Source organism: Xyrauchen texanus, chromosome 32 (assembly GCF_025860055.1).
Source record: "Xyrauchen texanus isolate HMW12.3.18 chromosome 32, RBS_HiC_50CHRs, whole genome shotgun sequence".
In the NCBI taxonomy this organism is placed as follows: domain Eukaryota; kingdom Metazoa; phylum Chordata; class Actinopteri; order Cypriniformes; family Catostomidae; genus Xyrauchen; species Xyrauchen texanus.
The window spans coordinates 40,418,588-40,441,305 of NC_068307.1; the positions used below are offsets into that span (position 1 = coordinate 40,418,588).

Here is a 22,718-nt window from a genome sequence, read left to right on the forward strand (position 1 = left end):
TATATAAAATATACTTTATTTCACAAGAACATGAGCAGCATGCATTTTTCTTTATGTAAAATAAAACATGTCAAAAAACTAAAAAAGAGAGAAAATTCAGCATAATTTTAAAAGAAACAATAAAAATGTATACAACAAATGACCAATTCACCCCTAGGCCCATTTTATCATGATAATCCTGTATAAATTAAACTTAAAATGTATCAAATGAGGAATTCACTCTCAGGCCCATTTTGTCCTTACATTCTTGCTAAAATAACTCCATGTCATCCCTGAACACAAAATGAAATAGAAAGGGCTCTCTGGAAGCTTCTGACTGTTCCAGGAGATTGTTGCGGGCCTTTTCCTTGTGGTCTTCATTCATTCGAAATGTCTCTACAAGAGATGAAAGCACCACACAATAATCTCAACGTAAAAAACCCCTCAACTATAAGGTAACATTAACTCACAAACAATGCATATAACAGAGGAACGTGGAACAAACACTTTAACACCTTCACAAGATGTCTTCAAAACGTCACCGCAAGGCTCATTTACAACACGCAAAAATGTATCGAACCATCCGTAGAATTTTTTTTTAATACAGTAAAGTATGACAACATATTCAAGCTTCATTAAGATGATAAAGTTATGCACAAATTAAATATTTAGCAGATAAACGCTGAACTTAATATATGCGATAATTTTTCACAACATGATGTCAAAAACGTTACACAACTCACCATGCTCTCCGCCATGCTTGTCTCATTGTCAATAACTCCGCTCCTCACTTCAGGTTCTGGCGCTGGGGTTCTGAAACTGGGGTTCTGAAACTGGTGGTGCTGCGGGTCTGCAGCTGGATATGTCTCCTTTGTTTATTTCCCATTTACAGAGCCAGGGCTGTGTACAACCACATTGTTTTGGATCAGGTCCGGGTATCGTTCGTTCATTTGTTTTTGCTTTCATATATAAAAACGAAAAAACGAGAAAACAACTCCTTTTTTCGTTTTTTCGTTTTTTTTTGAAAAACGAAAAAACTAAATTATGACTTGATTTTTGGTTTTCCCGTTCTTGCACGGAAATCAGAAAAACGACTTGATATTCCGATTTTCCCCTGTGGGTGGGGCTAAATCTGATTGGCAGGATATGCATTCATTGTTTTTCAAATTAAGAGTTTTCCAAACACTGTATTTGTTAGCCTGTAAAATTAATAGTCTATATGCATGCTATTTGTCACCCAATTATTTGGCTTCACTGACTGAAAAAATCTATTGAAATAGCCTAAATTCAAGCCTAAAAGCCTGTTCACGCACTGACAGTTGTCATTATACAAATTTAAATAATACATATATTCTTTGTTTTAGATGTTTTTATTAACTTAAATTCTTATGAATAATATATTTTTTATAATGTCTATTTGTTATTTATGGCCTGTATGCACATACACATAAATATGCTTTGAGGTTCCTAGTAATATGCCACATGCAGGCTATAGTCAAAGTTTAGTGCTATATTACATCGTCATTATAATACAATATAATGCAGGATTGTCATCTGTCCTCTTATGTCAGATTCTTAAATTTAGTCAACAAATTCAATCAGAATGCAAAGACACTGTGTTTGGTGTATGGTTACTATGACCAAATAAAAGGAAGTCGGTATCAATATAATACATTTTTGGATTGAGATTTTGGATTGAGATTGACCCAGGCTGTTTAGCCTGCGTCATGTGGATTTACACATACACAGCAAATTATAATTGCATAAATTATGTTAAGAGATTAATGTTTTAAATGTAAAAAATTGTATGTAGAAATATGAAATTATTGGAAAAAAAATGAAACGTCTACTTTTTAACTATATGAAACTAACACCGCCATTAGATGGCGGCAAGTCTCTAATGAGGGAGTTGATTCCTTTATTCCAGGGGTCGACAAGTAAGGTTGGCATCGGGCCAAAAAATATTTTTGACACTAGATGGCTGGCCAGAACATAGTCAATGGATAATTTAAGAAATTAATTGATGAAAAATGCAACTAGAATTGCATGTGACAGACTGTTACAGTGTCTTTTGTAACTGGTAGTGAGCTGTTACTCTGTGTTAAATCCTGTAGTAGGACAGTCATTAACAAAAAGCCACATTTGTGTGGGGGTGTCCGGGTTTTACACTGAATACATTAATAAAGCAGTAGGGATGAGTCACGATTTTCGAATATTCGATTTGTTGATTTAATTATAGAATATCGAATAGGTCGTGCGATTATTGTCTAAACAAATATTGATGAAGTGTTTCTGCCAAATGCCTCTGTTGCAGCAGATATGTATCATCAAGAAGTTGGGTCAACTCTGACCAGGTTGTCCATGTTTGGCAGTAATCCCATCACATCAGTAGAGGACAGAGCCAGTGTGGAACAGCACTTCACAGAACAGTGGCCTGACATTTCTGTTCTTTTTGATGAGGCAGTGAACTACAATGGCACACCTTTCAAAAATGCGTTGATGTGTCTAATAAACACAACAAAAAGATTTGCCTAAAAATTGTTCATGTTTTATTGATTATCTGATGTTTCAACGATTTACTTAATCAAAATAAATGCATGTAACAAGCTAAAATTTCTGTAAGTGTTTCCATGCATATTGAAATATAATTTCATTTACATCTTAGTGAAAGCTACCCTACATTTCAGATGACAAATGTGGATATTTGTAGGCCTATGAGATTATTAATTCATGATTCAAAAGTGTAACAGTTGTTACTTATTTTTATATATTTGATATAGTCTATTGGTGAAGTAGCTTTTTTAATATAGAACTGCTTTTGAAATTATTATACAAATGTAAAATCATTCTGTTGGATAATATTTGTTCCTTAGTGTAAAATGGAAGTATATGGTAATTTTATTATATGAGCAAAAAACTATGCTGTAACAGTTTTAGAACTAGACAAATCTCTGCATTAATAATATGGTATTAAATGCATTAAAAGGCTAATATAAAAATTGCTGTGTTTGCTCGGGATTTGAACCCGTGTCATGATCGTAACGTAAGTTCTACCACTCGGCCAAGAGTGTACTCACTGAGAAATGCCCAAACGTTCGTTTCTCCAGTGTGTGTTCGCTCACATGAGCGAGAAGCGCTCTTCATTCGTTTCATTCCTCAATAGAATAGTAAAAAAATATCAGCTTAATTGCACCTAATTTATTTTTGTTTGTTTATTTGATTTTTTTTGTTATCGCGCTGCTCCCGGCCCGGGAATAGGCTTATGTCGCCAACCGACGTCAAGATAGGCCTACAATATGAAATATATAGGATATATATTGTTCTTGTCTCTATTTTTTCTATTTTTCTGGGCTAAAAATGTTTTATTCTGTTTACTATAGTTGTAGTATTTCATCTTTACTGTTAATTGACATTAACCCCACTTACATTTCAAAATGCGGCAATTGCTGCTGTTTTGCACAATATCCATTTGCGCCACCTGGCGGTCATTTCGCGAATGACTTGAAATGCGACTGGTTTATTTTTCTCTGCGGCGATAATAGGCATTTTGGTTGACTACTGTAGGTGTTTGCCAATGACTGTCTTGAAAGGCATCCTCAAAACTGTAGTGAGCAGGAGTATAGGGACGGCAAAAGTAACCTATATTGCGATGGAATGCAATATAAACTATAAGAAGGGCCTTCTCTCCATTCAGCCTTTTGTCTGATAACCACCGTGACAACTTCAGTGCGTGAACATGTTTACATTTAGGCTATTTCAATAGATTTTTTCAGTCAGTGAAGCCAAATAATTGGGTGACAAATAGCATGCATATAGACTATTAATTTTACAGGCTAACAAATACAGTGTTTGGAAAACTCTTAATTTGAAAAACAATGAATGCATATCCTGCCAATCAGGTTTAGCCCCACCCACAGGGGAAAATCGGAATAGCAAGTCGTTTTTCTGATTTCCGTGCAAGAACGGGAAAACCAAAAATCAAGTCATAATTTAGTTTTTTCGTTTTTCAAAAAAAACGAAAAAACGAAAAAAGGAGTTGTTTTCTCGTTTTTTCGTTTTTATATATGAAAGCAAAAACAAATGAACGAACGATACCCGGATCGTTTCAGCACGCACACGCACACACGCACACACACACACACAGAATGGACAGCTAGTGGATATTGAAGATATATTCATGGAATTTGACAAAAAGTGTGTTGGATTCAAATTATTTACTCCATCTTTAATGCACTGTTCCTATTTCAGCTTCTCCACACTCTACCATGGAACTGCTTTCTGTTTACTAACTTGTGTCAGTCACTAACTTATACTTTGCGATTGAGTTTCTCAGTAGCTGAAATTATATCCGGAAGTTCAATATATTCTATCCGGAAGAGACAAAACAAGGAAGCGCGGGGCACTGAAAGGGGCGGGCTGAATAAGGTGAATACAGCGAGGCTGTTGGTTAATCCCTTCTGCGTATCCGATTGAGACACACAAGCAATTCATCCAAATTCTCGGGTCTCTTATTTTGAAATGTCCTTTTAGCTGTCGTCGGTTCGCTGTTACATACGTTATCCTCATGGCCAAGTAATATTCAAGATATTGATCAGACTGTTCTCTCACGCGACTTAAGATCTTCAGCAGGTAAATGCTCTAACTGAATGTATTAATGTGTTAACGTGTGGATTCAGTGTGATACATATTTGGCAGGTGATCATGTCATCGAGTTTGAATTTACTCAGAACATGTATATCGCATTAAGCTATAGCAAACTTTCATTAGTCAAATCAACAGGATCAGCGCGAACAATAACTAAAAGTGAAATGTCATTGTTTCAAGGTTAAAAAATGTAATTTACTACTTTACATGATGTTTTCTGAAGACAATTAGAGTTAATCCTATTTGATCTGTAGGCTACTATTGGTAACGCAAATATGTCAGCATTTATTCTTAATATTATATCAGAAAGAAGTTTTTGCTTTATTTGACGGAGATCCAATATGATTTAACTGTGTTTTTCTCGGTAATAATACATGTAGAAAAGTAGGTAACTAGATATATAATGGTAAATCTTTGAAAGGGTGTAATTGTTAGCATTAAAATTACACTCCTTGTATACCATATAAAAAGTCACAGATTACTTTAGGTGCATAGCTAAACATAGGCCTATTTTATTTGTTTATTTTACAGAGGTTTTAACTTACCATGACGAATATTAACGGTCAAAGATAATAATTAACAAATTAAAGTCACACGTTTATCTGTGCATATGATTTATGCAAATACAACGTTAGTAGATAACATTAAACTTGATTTATCCCTTGGAATAGAGAATTGCATAATTCATTATAAATATATTTTTTATAATAATCCCATTTCAAAATGGATATCGTATGAATAGAAGTTAAATGCATTGGACAATATTCAAGCCATCTTTAGTTCATGTCTATCTAAGACAGTTCCCTAAATTCTGAGCTTTTGCACTTTGACAACAGTGCTGTTATTGTGTAATGTGCTGAAGAAAGACATATTGCTTTTATTGTTATCCACAGAATGATGTGACTAGTGCCACAATGAAAATGTTATTCCATTGTGATACTAGCCTTATTGTTAAAGATATGAGTTTGTAGCAGGTTTAAACGTGGAGACCAGGGGCCGTATGCATAAAGCCACTAAGAGTAACATTTTAGTCTTAAGGGTGTCAATTCTAAGAGTGACGTAAATGTAATCTTATTTCTAGATTTAAGAATAAGTGTGATTTCATAAAGGTTCATAAGTGTTAAGACTTGGTCTCAGCTTGGAGAGGTATGCCAACCTAGTTAAGAGTAGCACAATGACTGTTCTGCTGAGATAACACTGTACAACAGAAAGAATGTTTTGGACTTATGAGAGTAGAATTTGAGCACATGTGTTTCGTAGTTGAGCGAAATTAAATCCATAAAAATATATTTTTTAAATTATGGCACATTTTTTCATTAAATGAATACATTGTTGGTGAATTAAGCTTTTGAAAAATGTTATGGACTACATACCTAAACTTTCAGAGGGCTGCAGCAACTAACTAATTAATATAAACGAAATATCACTTAAATTATAAAAATTCATAATGAAAATAATCAACAATGAATTAAAGCTAGGGTGTGTAATCCAGAGGTGCTAGCAGTTAGCAAGCTAGCTTTTAAAGCATAGAGCCTTCCCTCGCTTCAGAGGTGTCTACAAAGCCATGGCTCCTCTATCACACATGAACACACACACACAGAGCAGAGTCTAACACCCAGCCGGCATTTCAACGTTGAAACAACGTCAGGTACCATGGTTGAATCAACGGTGAAATACCTTTCGATTTTGCAAAACGGATCAACGTTGATATTGTGACGTCGTTTCACCGCGGAAGAAACGTTGATTCACCGTTGAAATCGCGACGTCGTTTCACTCGGGTTATGGTCTTCTGTCGACGTTGAATCACCTTTCGATTTTGCAAATTGAATCAACGTTGATATTGTAACCATGTACCCGGCGTAGCCTACCTGTAATTTTGCTTAAACGTCAACACTGAATAGTAAACTATGATTTTCGGTGCATATTTAGTATTTTCAGCAACTAATAAAACTTGCTGTACATGATTTGCAATTGGACGGCATAAAAAGAAAAAAAAACATTCTAACAATTAGATGTTCATAAATCTGCAGTGCAGGGATGAGATGCTTCATTTTCTAAAGAAAAAGTTTAACAATTACACCAAATGGAAAAATAATTTTCTTAGAATTTAAATATACATCTATATTGTACATTTACACTTTCACATAATGTATTGAAAAAATTCTCATTCAACAACAAAGCACTTTCTTAAGGGTTTAATGATATCAGAATGCAGAGGGAAAAGCTTTTAATTCTAATTTCATACACACTGCAAATATTCACACAATAGCCTATATATAAATAATTACAAATATGGTTTGGAAACTTGCTCAAGTCTGTTTGACCAAAAATACATAAACCGTAACACTGACAAACACTAAAATCTTACCATTTCCAAACTTGTGACCAACATATGTACTCATTTCGTAACATTCTAAAATCTCAACAATTAAGTGAAAAAGAATCCAAGTAAAAGTAAAGTTTGTAGAACAAGTAAGAAGTTTTTGTAGAACTTCACATTCTACTAGCAACAGTCATTAAAAAAAAAAAAGGTGTCTTCAAGGAAGAGTCTTCTTACAGCCACCACCACCCATCCTCTCTGGTGCATATTTTAAATATTTGGACATGGTCTCCATTACTTTTGTACTGGTTGTGTTGTGTGCATTGACGACTGCATCTAAAGGGAAAAATCAAAACAGTCCAGATCAACAAAATTGCTATAAATTTATGGAAAAGCTTTTAAGGATGTCAAAGTTATTAGTCAAGTCATCTTCATTTATATAGCACTTTTAACAATGGATTGTTTCAAAGCAGCTTTACAGAGATAAACATATAACTTAATGGGTCGTGTTTACTATTTATACTTGTTTTATGTATCACAACAGAAAATATAATGTCATCACAAATATGTAAATGGATCTGTGACGTCACATGCCACCACAAGTATCACAAAATCCTGTGGGAAACACTAAAATATATATATATATATATATATATATATGTATATGTGTGAAGCGTTCAGATGCAGAAGCCTCTAAATGCCAATTCTTTTCTTGTAAAATTAGTATTTTTATCAGTGTAGGTTCAGTTATTTCTTTTTTAAATAGCAATGAATAGGTTATTTTCTGGAATTTACCACTGACTCTGATGTCTCTATAATTGTTAAAGATGATATAATTCTGACGATAGGATGTTATGAAAGCATATCGCCCAACATTAGTCTAATTAAACTATTATTTGCTCAGACAACTTGCAAAACAGTAAAACTAACATGAAAAAGAATCGTGATAATATTGTAAATAATATTTAAAAAATAAAATAAACTCGACTGGATATTGTTTTCCATATCGCCCATCTCTTTCATGCTCTTTCCCTTGGACAGTCTCGCTTCGAATCTCGCGATAATACCGTGAATGGACAGTAATGACGACGACTGTTAAACGGAAAAATTAGCTTATCGAACGTTACACTTTTGTTTCCTGAAATTTTTTATCTGTGTGCACACGTATAATGTCTTCTCCCTGAAAATCGACGTAGCAACCGCAAAAGCACAAAACGACACTAAAGCGGCACGAGTAACGTTAGGCCTCAATCGACATCTGTAAAAGTAACTTAGGCCTCCGCGACACAAATGTGGAAAAGCATTCCCTGAATATCAAGTTAGTAAATTCATTCAACAAACTGTGCATTTACAATTTTCCAAGCACTGACATAATGCGTTTAACTCATGACCTTGCGTATATTTGTGAAATCAGACTTACCTTTTTGATCCCGCGCCCTCGCAGACCACTTTCTTTCGTGCTCTTCCCTTGGCCAGTCTCGCGATCTGAAGACGGTCAGGATAACGGTCATATTTTCAAACTTAAAATGGCGCGCACAGTTTCATTGGCCAGTTTCATGAATGACAGACAGATTAACCAATCATGATCAAAGCAAATAAGGTTAAATAATCAATAGGAATTGTTTCAGTGTGTAAAGCAGCGCAATGTTTTATAATATTTATATCAGAAGGTTCATGATAAAAATGTAAAATGATAATACAATAATAATAATGATCTTAATAATAATTTAAAAGGCAGAAATTATTTATTCTGTACATACATTAACACCATGGAAATCTAGGCCCGCGGACGGGCCCTTAAATGTACAAAATAAAAGTATGCGATAAACAAAACAGCTGTGTGTTACATTGGTACACATGCCACATATCTTTGGAAAGCTACATTTCTTGATTTTCTATTGATATAAACCATTTTAAGATACAATCACAACAGCAGGTACAATCTATATCTTTGTCAGACCACCAACATATAAACAACCAATAACAAAATTTAGGCAACTCACCTATGAAGCCTCATAGTTGTACACTGAGCCATAACTTCCCGACAAAAGCGGTGTTGTTTCATTGTCAAATGTCCAAATGATCAAATCAAGTAAAATGTTTAGTCCAAATCACAGTATTACATCAATAAATATCCACAGACTCTTGTTGCATCATTTCAAAGCACCTGGCAGCTGTGCCTAATCTTTCACATATTACCGGTAATAACTTCAATTCAGATGTAAACATTTCCTATATCCGGTATCAAAATGGAAGCACGCACTCTGACCTTTCGATTGACACCTCATTTGACCCAATAGGAGCTTCCATGTCCTGTCCACAGCCTTCAATACCCAACCACCATCTGTGTCGAGTGTAAGGGCATACCCACTTTCCTTTGTTTACTGATCAAACCAATTACATTGAAGAGTGGAAATGACTGACGCATCGTATAGCCAATGAAATTCTGAAAACAGTGATATGCGGCTTTAGTGGAACGATTAGATGACGGCTCTGTTGTGTGTGTGCATAAAGTTTCCTCGAGTTTACCCACTGCTGTGCGCCTCACGCGTAAATGCATGCAGAGCTGCTTTGGAACTGTTTACACATTTGGCGATTTAAATATGGTGAAACGGACTTGAAAAACAGGATTTTCACCCCAGGATGTGATATAAGAAGGCATTCATTGTCAAAATTCTGAGTTTGGAGATGAAATTTCTGAAAACAATACAGATGATTCAGAGGCAGATGGAGAGATGAGACACGGCTCTGGACAAGTAAGTGTTTTCTTGTGTTTATAACATATATTACTGTATATTCGCATAAATAAGCTTTAGTTTGAATAATGAATACACATTTTGTAATTACCCTTTGTCCTGTGTTTCCTCAGTGAGTGTTTGAACCGTTTGTGCGTGTTTTTAGTTCATTGTTTGTTTCAGATCTATTGACATGCTATATAGATGTTTTGTATATTTACTGTAAAATATATATATATATATATATATATATATTAGTAAATAAATCAATAAATATAAGTTGAAAATAAGAATATATGTTGTGTTTGAGAGTCTATTTGTTACAATGCGGGGAGGTGGGGGAGGTGTAGGGCCATCTATTTGTTCCATAGTACATTGGCAAAGTATACAGTATTTACAGTAAATATACATACAATAATACATTTTTACACACTCGAAAAGAAAAACTAATATATATATATATATATATATATATATATATATATATATATATATATATATATATAGAATACAGAAAAGATGGAAAAGTTGTGTCTAGCTTTGTAAATTACATTTATTTATTATCCCCCACTCAGCAAGCGGCCACATAAAGTGGAGCAGCAGGACAGCACCTCATCAAGAGAGGAGGGCTTTCAGAGATACCCTTGCTGAGGAGCTGGCAGAGTTGGGGTCTCAATCCACAGCCAGACCCGTATCTCCTGCTCCACGAAGAGCACATCACAGGCTGTTGCACATCACCAAATCTTGCACCGCTGGTCGTCTGAAGTGCAGGCAGTGTCATGCAAAGACACCAGTGAAGTACTCTCCTGTGTTGTGCCTATGTGCTTTGTACACAAATGTGACTGCTACAATGACTGGCATGTTGCTAGAAACATGTACAATTTTATAATGGTTTGTAAATACTTTATGTAAAAATTAATGTAAATAGTTTGTTGTGTATTTTTTATATAAACAAATTGTCCACCATAGCACTAGTTTTGACTCTTTTATATGCACAACATTTAGTTTCAAGAAGGGAAAAGGCACTCTAATGTGTTTATGCATCAGTTACTCTGTGTCAGCAAAACTAATAGTGGATCTGGATATGGAATATGATAGCTCTAAGTGTCATCTTTCATTAGAGCCCAAAATTATGACTGTACGTTGAAGCGTTCAAAAGTTGCAGCCTTTTTGTCCTAGGTTTCCAAAGTGACCTTTTGGAGTATCCAAAAGACACTTTTGTAAAACGCCTGGGTGTACCCTTAGAAAAACATGTGTAAAATATTCATTTTTTATGATATTGTTATAACATTTGAACCTGGACTAGGTAAGGATTCATGCTGTGATCCCATTGTGTTCTCAAGCTAATAGCTACAAGTTATAGTCATCTGCAGGCATCTGTATGCAAAAAAAATTTCAGGCGGAAAAAGAAAATTCTATTTCATTGTGTTCAAACTTCTATTACTCAAAATCAGTAGCACTTACAGTAATTCTGACTGCTGGAGAAAAAACTTCAGAGTGTCCCCTTTCAAATGTGACCAAAACCATGCATGTACTCCAAACGGTTCAAGAACAGCTTTAAATTTACTTTGGGTATGCCTTGATTAGGCGTTTTAGGCTAATTTTACAGGATTGGGAAGAGGTTAATTGATTGAACATATATCTTGTAAAAAAAATCAAAGTTGATTTATAAGTGTTTTTTTTTTACCCTTTTTCAACCATTTAGCATTAAACATTATTTCAATGTAGTTTCAACATTGAAACAACAACTGTCATTATTTCAACCATATTTCAACGTTGAAGGTTGGTCATGTACCGGTTGGTTTTCAACCATTTAGCATTAAACGTTATATCAACGTTGTTTCAACGTTGAAACAACAACTGACATTATTTCAACCATATTTCAACGTTGAAGGTCGGTCGTGTGCCGGCTGGGCAGAGATATATCCAGCTGCAGAACCGCTGCACCAGCAGCTTCAGAACCGCAGCCACAGAACGGAAGAGACAGACTTACATTCTTAACGGAGTCACGCCACCGACGGTTTTGGAGCGTAATTTTCTTTTAAAGTTTGTACATGTATATAGAATTATACAGTAAGGTACAGTACAATAAGCATTTTAAATCTTGTGTAACATTATTGTATAATGTTATCCATTTCATTGTATTATGTGAGTATTATTCCCTGTTCTTGAAATAATGCTTAAAGAAACTTATGGTCATTTAATATGAAATACACTTTAATCACAACATTCAAAATAAATGTTTCTTCCAAAGCCAAGAACATGTGCAGCATGCACATTTCTATATGAAAACTAAAACATTTAAATAAAAATATAACTACAATCCAACTAGATATTATTATAAAATAAATAAATAAAAAACAGCAACATACTTTTAAAAGAAACAACAAATAATTAAATTAAAATTCCTCTTAGGCCCATTTTGTTATGACATTCCTGCAAAAATAACTCCATGTCATCCCTGAACACCAAATTAAATGTGAAAGGCTCTTTGGAAGCTTCTGATCATTCCAGGAGATTGTTGAGGGCCTTGTCCTTGTCCTCTTCATCTATTGTAAGGAAACGAGGCTCTTCCACTGTGCCCCTGAGCAGATGTCTGTTGCAATGGAGCCATTTCACATCTTCTGTCATGTGTGATTACTGCGAGCTCCTTCATTAGAGAATGTTAAAGGAAAATTTAATTTGAATATTTATTATAAATGTAATATTTGCAAAGATATATATATATATATATATATACACTAATATATCTGTGTGTCTATATTTGAGACAAACCTTACTACTGCTAAGCGTAGCTTGATCATCCCTTGGAAGGGCCTCTTGAAGGGTTTCTCTACTGTAACATACATTTCTTGGTTAATATAGAAAGGTCATGTTGTGGCAAATTATCAACCAACCATTATCACTGTGTAAGAGACACTCTGACTCAAACAGTCTTTTAAAATTATTTATTCTTGCAAGAAGGACCCGGTCATTACACAGGAGTTAATCTGTGCTTTGAGTGGGACCCAGAGGGGAGGGCTGACTTGTATTTTATACTCTTTTATCCCAAGGTTTCTCAACAAAAGCAGATCCTCCCCCTCTGCATCCCTCAGACACAGAGGCATTCCCTTGCCATGACTATTACTGTTCAATGAGTATCAAAATTTCTACAACAATTCCCCGCTTTTTATCATTTAGATTACTCAATCACAATAATAAACAATAAGACAAATTTTAAGTCATATCATCACACTTACACTCTTCATCTCTGATTTTCGCATAAATGATCACTTTCTTAAACATTTGAGAAATAACATTTGGAAAGGAAAAAAAAATAAACAGCTTAGGCTTTTTTTGTGGGGATAGTCCCCTTAAGTATTAGCAAGCAAGTAAAGACTTTATCTGAAGCCGGGCTAAATGAGTAAACACCGTTACTGCACATCTGACATAAAATCAGACCCTCAGTCACCTCAGAATAAACAAGGAATAGTGTACAGATTAAGTAGGAAAAACACATCAATTTAACATTTTTGGTTATGTCAGCAGGCTATAAAAATACAAAGAATAAAGTATAATAAAATCCCTCATTTCAAACCCTCTCCTTGTACGTCATCTCGTAACACGGATGACAGCTGCTTATATCCCTCATTACCCATCAAAAATTCTCAGGGGAAAAAAAAAACACATTTCACAGTAGCTCTCGCTACTGGTATCATCATATTTGTTCTCGTCACCATCTGGATATACTGTCATTTTTACCATTTGAACCGACACCCCTGCTTTAACCAGTCTCTGTACTGAGCTGGAAACACACGTTATGATGCATGGTAAACATAACAATATTAACAGTCCTATCACCGCAATTGGTAACACAGTTTGAACCAGCCAATACCCCCATCCTCCCCAGAGATTCACAAACCAAGTAACCCATGTACTTTCAATATGTTCTGGCTCCTGTACGGCTTTTCTCATGTGTTCAATTACATTCGTGATGTCACTGTAATCTGGAATATTGAAACAACAAGACATTCCCAACATTTTGCAAACTCCCCCTTTCTCTGGAGTTAACATATCAAGAACCAACCTGTTTTGAATGACCTCATCTCTTAACTGTTTCATTTCATCATTTATCATTGTCAAAGCATTTTCTGTGCTATTAGCTATTGCTAATACTGTCCATGCTAACCCATTTATCTTATTAATTGTTACCGTTGTACCCACCCCTAAGAACAATGACCACCCCACATTGCTGCATAGTGCTTTGGTAAAACCCCAGGTAAAATTTCAACATTTATTTTTTATTTTTTCCCTTCCCACCCCATGTGCCTTGTTTGGCAAATACACAGATGTACCCACATTCATCAAAGCTGGATAATAACACCCTGAATATTTCTTTGGCATCCGATGAAATGCCCTGTTGCCACACACCCACACTGCTGCAGGTGAAGTTTCATGTGGCTTGCTGAATGGGCATGTGAAGTTGACTTCTTTGTCGTTGATGACGGCTGTACAGTCGTAAGCTGTTCTGTCCTTCACGTTGATTCTGACCCTGCAGTCAGACCAACCTGTTTTAACCCGTCTCGCATTGTCCAGACAAATGCATTCATCCCCCTGTTCCGCCGTCACTAACAGAGGTGTAATCGCCATATCAGTGTGGTTATACTGCTGTACATGGTCGCAGTCGTCCGCAGGTCGCTTTGTTGGTGTCTTTCCTTTCTCCAGATCAATCACAGCTTTGAGCACATCAGTCATTTGCTGTGGAATCAGACACTTTTTCTTCTGCTGTCGCTACAGTCAGTGGGACCGCTTTCCAAGCATGAGACATTTGCAGACAAAGCCAGCAGCTCGTCGATATCTCCAGTTCTTCCTTTTGCAACATCGCCAGAGCACAGGCCTTGTTCCCTTGACAACTCATCATGGCCTTCTGCACTTCAGGATTCGCTTGACCTTTTCTTATGTCTCCATTTCCCATCCAAGCCATCTCTTCCTCTGTCTCTCGTTCAAGCTCAGGTGCCTCAAAAGGTCTTGTCGTCGTTGTTGGAGCTGCTTCAACTGTAATTATGTCAATCGTCTCATACCAGTCGGTTCCTTCTTTATCCAGTCCGCAGTAGTACCTGCCTTGATCAGAATTTCTTACTTGTCTCAGCTCTACTCGCATTCCATCCCTGTTGCTGCTGAGTCTGTGGTTCGTTTGCACTCTGAATCTTTCGTTGTTCCCCTCCTGTAGTCATAGTAGTACGCTTTCACGTCGCCCCACTTGCATGGATCTCTGCAGACATAGAAAGGTGCATACTCTTCGCTGCGTCCCTCACAGTTCGGACAGTTCTTTTGGAACGGGTTACAGTTGAAAGTCACATTCGTTCCTTCCTGAATCGTGATGATTTCTCCTTCCAGGCCATGCGTTGGCTCCACAAACATAAATGCGCTTCTCTTGAACCATTGGATGGTATCGTTTGGCGCAGTTGTCTCAGTCCAGTTGGTGTGGTTTCCTGTTGATAACACACTCAAGCCCTCGGTAAGGTGCAGTATCATCATACAAATTGTCACTGCCGGCAAAGTCATTATGCCCATACTCTTACCCAGACCACACGTTACCTGCACTCTGAATGGGTGCCACGGTCTCAGACACTCCATTTCTTCCGTTTGCTAGATCAGTACTGCAGCTGTGTGACCAGAATGCAAGTGGAGGAGTTCAGTCTTTGAAGCACTCAGAGTCTTATCTGTTTTGCTGATTAACGGTGCCCAGCCGGATGCTGTTTCCACAGCTAGGGCTGCCTGCCTCTTCTTCTTGTATCTTGCTCCTCTTAAACACACACAGCTAGAATGCAGGGGTCTGTTGTTAATATTCCTTGAATTATTTTCAGTTCGTACCTTTTCACGATGATTACTGCTTGTGACCACACGATGGGGTCCACTCTGCACACAGGCCATGTTATTCTCTGTGGTTGGCCTTTCTCTTCCACTGATAGTGGTACTTGGTGTTCAAACTTGATCTCGGCGTTTATTGACATTCACTCGGAACAATCTCTTCCTGTTGCTGATTCTCCTGCAATGGTTGGCATGGACCCCCACGTAGCTCTCTCTGCGACCTTCACTGGCATGTGAGTCGTTAGTAGCACTTGGAATGGTGCCAGCCAACTTTTGGCCTTCCAGCTCTTTCTCCTCAGGTCACGAATCACAACAAAATCGCCAGGCCTGATCTTATGCAGCTTTTCACCTGAACACAAACATTGGACAACAGAGAAGACATTTCTTTGCAATAATTCAACATGTCATTCTCACACAGATCTGTTGATGGCAGCCCTTGTCTACCCCTTTCTATTCCCATGAATGGTGGTCTACCAAAGAGTATTTCAAATGGACTTAAATTTGATTTGACTCTTTTTCTCATTCTGGTGTACATCAACACAATTGGGAGTGCTTTAACCCATGTGAGCCCAGTCTCCTCACAGCACTTAGCCAATTTGTTCTTGATTGTTTGATTCTCCCTCTCAATAACTGCAGTGTGTTCTCATGTCAATTCCCAAAAACTGACCCACCTGCTTTATTGCTTCATTGACAAAGTGTATCCCTTTGTCCGAGCTGATTTTCCCTTGGAATTCCCCATCTCGGAACAACCTCAGTTAAAAGAGCCTTCGCTACTGCTGCCGAGTCTTGTTTCAAGGTTGGGAAGGCCTCAACCCATTTGGACCACATGTCAACCATCACCAGGCAGTATTTCTGTTTACAACAAGGGGTTAACTCGATGAAATCCATCATCAGATACTTAAAAGGCCCCCCTGATGGTGGTTGAGATACTATAGGTGTTTTTTTTTTATCCCTCTTGCCACGTTATGTGTGTTACAAATGACACATCTTTTGCAAAAATTCAGCCAATATCATGAAACCCTTTGTAAACCACAATTCTTTCATTTTCGCAACCATCCCCTCTTTTGATACATGGTCTAACCCATGTATCAACTTTCCATAATGAGGAAAGAAGTGTTTGGGTAAACAAAGCATGCCATCACAGCTCATCCACACATTCTCCTTAGAGCTACAGCCAGCTGCCTTCCATCGGGTTTTCTCCTTGCCTTTGGAAAAAGTTTGCATGCTCTGTAAACAAGAACAAATGTTGAGGTTATTGTCAGATATCAAAGCACACGTAGTCTCTTTTGTCTCCATCGCTGCCGCGGCCTTCGCTGCCGCGTTTGCTCGTGCGTTTCCTGTTGATACCGAACTGTTATCGTTAGTTTGCGCTGCGCATTTGCAAATCGCGACCTTGTCTGGTAAAAGAATGGCCTCCAAAAGCTCAGACACAAGAGACGCATTTAATATTGGACGACCATCTGACTTCAGAAATTTTCTGTGCTTCCATAAAGCACCAAAATCGTGTGTTACCCCAAAGGCATAACGTGAATCTGTGTAAATTGTCACACATTTGTCTGTCATAAGTTTACATGCTTCTGTTAAAGCAACCAGTTCAGCTGCCTGAGCTGAATAGTTTGATGGCAGCTTGCCAGATGTCACGACCTCAAATTCAGTGGTTATCGCGTAACCAACCTTATTCTTTCCTGTTTGTGGATCTTTGGAAGCCGACCCATCCACAAAGAGGATATTGTCACAATTGTCTAATGGCATGTCTAATAGATCTGGAAGCGGTGTGCACACTTGTTCAAGCGCCGACAGACAACAGTGAGGTCCCTCGCCATCCTCCTCTGTCAGGAGAAGTGTAGCAGGGATTCACAGTTGTGCATCTTTTAACAGTTATGTTTGGCATGTCCAATAAAATTGTGTGGTACCTCAGCCATCGGGCTGTAGATAAATGTGACGTTCTCTGCTCTTGCAAAATCATGGAAACTGCGTGTGGAACCCTCAAAGTTAAATCAGAATACCCCACAAATTCCCTGGATGCCAGTTCAGCAGCCGCCACAGCCCTCAAACAGTGTGGCAACCCTGCTGCTACTGTGTCAAGTTTGGTTGAGAAATATGCCACCGGTCGCAGTCTGTCTCCATGAATCTGCAAAAGAACAGAAGTCATAAACCCATTTTTCTCATCAGTCATCTGAACAAACGGTTTGTTTACATCTGGCAGGCCCAAAGTGGGAGCCAGAGCCATTTGCACTTTCATGTTTGCAAATGCCTCCTCTGCTTCGCTTGTCCAAACAAGCTTGTCACATGACCTCAGCCCTTTCCCTGTCATCAGGGCTCGCAAAGGCTGTTCAAGAATGTCATAATTAGGAATACATGTATGACAATAAGCACACATTCCTAAAAATGACAGTAATTGTTTTTTCGTAATTGGTTTTGGCACATCTTTTATGGCCTGTACCCGTTTGTCACAGATGGATTTACTGTTTGGTCTGATAACATTTCCCAAAGACTTTATTTCCTGTTTCACAAACTGCAATTTCGAAAGACTGACATTGTGTCCCTCCTGCTCTTCAAGAGAGACACAGAGTCCGTCACACACGTAGCTTCATCACATGCACAGATTTGTCTTCACAGGGAAGATTGGAGTGTGCACTGGAGAATCATGACATGTTATAATTATGCCCTCCTTCAACAAGGAGTCAAAAACTGGCATAATACCCTGCAATGCCTCCTCTTTTAGGGGGCATTGCGCTTGACACGGTCTGTAATCAGGTTTTGGTTTGACTATAACCGGTTCACATCCTTTGATTAAACCCACATCATATTTGTGTTTAACCCATAACCTAGGAGGTACTTCTGTCAGAGCCCCCTTTCCATGTTTCTCCACCGCACTCTCCACAATAGCAGTTACAGTTCTCTGTACCTCGATCTCAAAATCACATTTTGACATAAATGCTCCTATACTTTTGCTGTGTTTCACTCCTATACTAATCTGTTGCTTTTATGCATTCTCTCACAAAGGGGCCCAAATCTGCTCACAGCTGCTCTTTGGCCTTGATCACTGATTAGGGTGCCTCAGTGTTCCCTGCTATCAAAATAGAACTGCATTTGTTTTCCTGTCAGGCAAGCTGAGAGCACACACACACACACACACATTTTCTGCCCAGAAAATCTTATAAAATTTCACACTCTCATTTTCTGCCCCGTTAAACCACCCCTCCTCAGATTATAGTTCACGTTCAATTACAACATGACGTGCAATGCAATTGGTCAGGCGTCATATTTTCTGTGTTAAATGACATTGTTTGATCCTTTGCCAATTTCAAGATCATTTTTGCACAATCATAATTTTTCACACGCCATTCATATGCCCACTGCGGTTCAAATTTAGAACAACATATGTGGTTCTTCCTCAATGCTAATTCCAAAGGAAGTAAGGGTCAAATTTAATTCACACATTAAATCTCTGACCATTAGAGGTACCGGACAAGCTGGCGAACACAAAAACGCATGTTTAAATGTTCTCCCCTTCTCCTTTGACTCATACTCTAAGGGCACTGTGAATTTTTCAGAAATCAAATGGCCCTAGGCCAAAGTGCTCTTTATGCACTGAACCTGTCAATTTTGGGACACATGCAAGTCACATATTCGTATCGTAGTATGGCCAGCCCCAGAATCTATCAAAAAGTTTACTAATGTACCATTATCTAACGTTTGATATCTAGGAATTTGTAAAAACCCTGAACTTTTGCACATTCTCAAACATTCATCCGAAACATTATCACATAAAACTTTATCAGTCACACTGAAAGATTCGCAAGCATTGTCTTCATTGCAGAGAGCAGTGAGTAAATCAGTGTATGTGTGTGTGTGTGGGTAAAGAAATGTTCACTTCCCTGTCTTGTAGCAGCTGATCACCCTGTTTCCGGCCCCCACCTACGCTACTCTCTGCTCCTCCTCAGTCTGCCTTTTTCTTCTCCTGACAGTCTCATACAAGCCGCAATTCAACTTCCGCTGGTTTCTGTAGCATCTCTTCTTTTTGTCGGCCCACTTCTGCTGTGGATTCGATGTACTAACATTTAGACCGTAGTCGCCAGCTGAAGATCTCTCTCTCCCTTCGCCTTGACTTTGTCTTTCTTTGTCAGCAGCTGTTGCTCTGCGTGTACAGCGTGTGCCAGGGTGGAGGTCAATCGCCCTTCCATTCAATGTAACTTGCTTTCACTGCTTGTGCGATCTCAGGTCTCAGAAAAAAGTTCATTCAGGTCTCCTCCACTGTCAGAGTCGGGCGCTTGTGGTGCTTGTCTTCTGGGCGGAGAGCAGTCGAGATTGGGGTTCAGTTTCAGGGCTTTCAGCTCTGCCACGGGACAGTGATGATTATATGCCGGTGGCGCCAGCACAATCGTCGTTGCATGTGGGAAAACGCAAACATACTTTTCAAAAGAATAAATAAATAAAATGTTCTGGTGGTGCTGACACACAAACAGATCTTTCACACATTTTATTTTTACATTCCACATTTTCAACCCTACATGCTAATTCTTTCTGCATTTGCTCTTGTTCTCTTCTATCTGCTTCCTTAAAGCAACAGCCCACTGTCTGTTCACATTCTTACACACATGTTGAACGCAGCCACAACTCTGTTTCGTGCGCTGCCCTGTCCCACTGATTCTCGCACCACTCTCAGCGCTCAGTGTTCCCTCCCCTGGGGAAATCATGGTATTTGATCAGTTCCTTCATGTCCTGCATACATTTTCTCCTATAGTTTTTTCTCATTTGACAGAAAACCGGTGTATCAAATTTAGCAAACTTGCTTTGAGATTTCCCCATACTGGCTGTTTCGGTTTCTCTGTGGGTTACTGTTCGACGCACGTCTTATCATCTGTCGGACGTCTCCAACAGATCTGATTTTTAACCCAAGATCAGCTAAGGGTGCACTCCCTAGTGCTTTGTTAATTACAATGGACAAAGCAGAAATGGCGTTTCTCCTGGCCCTGGTGCGGTCGGCCCCTCTCTCCTAACCTTACGAGGTAGAGCTGGAACTTCTCAGTCCAGGTGGCCAAACACCGTCCGCACACAGGTCCAGAAGGCAGTTCCAAGGAATCCCACTATTCTGACACCAAATTGTTGTGGCAAAAAATTATCAACCAACCATTATCACTGCGTACGAGACACTCTGACTCAAACAGTCTTTTAAAATTATTTATTCTTGCAAGAAGGACCCGGTCATTACACAGGAGTTAATCTGTGCCATGAGTGGGACCCAGAGGGGAGGGCTGACTTGTATTTTATACTCTTATCCCAAGGTTTCTCAACAAAAGCAGATCCTTCCCCTCTGCATCCCTCAGACACAGAGGCATTCCCTTGCCATGAATATTACTGTTCAATGACTATCAAAATTTCTACAACAGTCATTAGGGGGTGCAAATATATTGGTGGGCTGGAGGCAATGTTCAGTATCTACCTTTCAGAGAAAACCCCAAAGTTCTCCAGAAGAAAAGAACCAACCATATCCGTATGTTTGGAAAGTTTTTTTGTCACAGGCCACACACAAACCCTTCCTGAGGAGATTGCTGGTGTGGTCAGCGTTGGAGATGGTGTGTCTCTCGCTGCTGGTGTGGTCAGTGCTGCACTGTCTGGAGATGGTGTGTCTCTCGCTGCTGGTGTAGTCAGCACTGCACTGGCTGGAGATGGTGTGTCTCTCGCTGCTGGTGTGGTCAGCGCTGCACTGGCTGGATATGGTGAGTCTCTCACTGCTGGTGTGGTCAGCGCTGCACTGACTTTATTGAATTAATTCTAAACAGTCAAAATTGTCTCTACAAAACTGCACAGTGGGGTCTGCAGGATCTTTTACCAATTTTACCGTCTTTTACCGTTTGTCAATTGAAAATGATCATCTGTTTGTTCTGAAGCATAGTGACAGCAGTTCAGTATTTGTTGGAATATTTTTTACATTAAAATGAAATATGTTTTATGTTTCGTTAGATTCAGATACCCAAGTATGGGGCATGTGGGTTCAGGGGTGTCCCGAGAGAAAATTTTGAAAATGTTTTTTAAAAAATATTTGTATATTTTCATTAAAGTGAGAGACTAGTAATTTTAGTCTTTCCTTATCCATTCCAGACATCTAATTAATTTTCACAAAATTAGAACAGAAATCGATTTGTTTATTATTAAAGGCTCGTAACATGCTGATTAATAAAGATACATTTAGAAGGGAAAAACATTATGGCCTAAAAGGTGCTTTGAAACCACGTTAACTCATGCAGCGCTTCATGTCTACACACATGCAGGGAAAAGAGGCAACGCATGCGGAGCGGGACAGGGTAGAAATGATGCATGTTTGTTGCTAGAGAACAATATTCAAGATTACAGCATAGCAAGATCAGAGCTGTTGTCCACATCACTGTTGTTCTGTTGTGCTCTTCACTAGAGACGATGAGAGGGCGCAACCTTTGTCATGAAGTCTTGCGGTGCGGATGGAATCAATCCGGTGTCCGATGTAACTTAATTGTTAGCAAGGCAGTTCATCCAGTTTGACCCTACGTTACCACTGGCACGTTGTGAGCGAAGCTGAGCGTTTTCAGTTAATTCCTATGAAAGCCGAGCGTCATGCTCACAAGGTGGATCGTAGAATGGGGCAGTGGTGGCTCAGGGTTACTGACCAGAAGGTCGGGGGTTCAAGCCCCAGCACCACCAAGATGCCACTGTTGGGCCCTTGAGCAAGGCACTTAATTCCAGGTTGCTCCGGGGGGATTGTCCCTGTAATATGTGCACTGTAAGTCGCTTTGGATAAAAGCATCTGCCAAATGCATAAATGTAAATGTAGAATTGGCAGCGGTGTGGAGCAAGCTCTCTCCTAGTGCTTTGAGTGGATTTCGTCCGCCCCAGTGGAAACGCAGCCTGAGAAAGCCGAATTGCTTGTGTTTTAGCGACACGCAGTAAATATTGAAAATTCCTCAACTTATCGTGGATTTTCTTTATCGTAATGTATATCGATATCGTTTTATCGCCCAGCCCTAGTCATAAAATCACTTCTCCTTTAAACTGTAGTTTCACAGTATGGGCAGTGGTGATGCAGTGCTGGTCTACATCACAGTCCACATCGGTATAATGAAGTCTAAAATAAACAAGTATACTGGTAAAATATTATGCTATAATACATTGTGACTACATATATTAAACTAATAACTCAAGATATTCATACC

The 22,718-nt window shown here is 38.6% G+C and overlaps 1 protein-coding gene across 1 annotated transcript in view; it reads left to right on the plus strand.

Annotated features, from left to right (window-relative positions):
- The first annotated feature begins 4,490 nt into the window (after nucleotides 1-4,490).
- Nucleotides 4,491-22,718, plus strand: part of slc11a2 (solute carrier family 11 member 2) — a 227,013-nt gene continuing 208,785 nt past the window's right edge. Inside the window, exon 1 of the mRNA XM_052101452.1 lies at nucleotides 4,491-4,608. The gene's annotated coding sequence lies outside the window, so the exon portion shown is untranslated. The remainder of the gene's footprint in view (nucleotides 4,609-22,718) is intronic.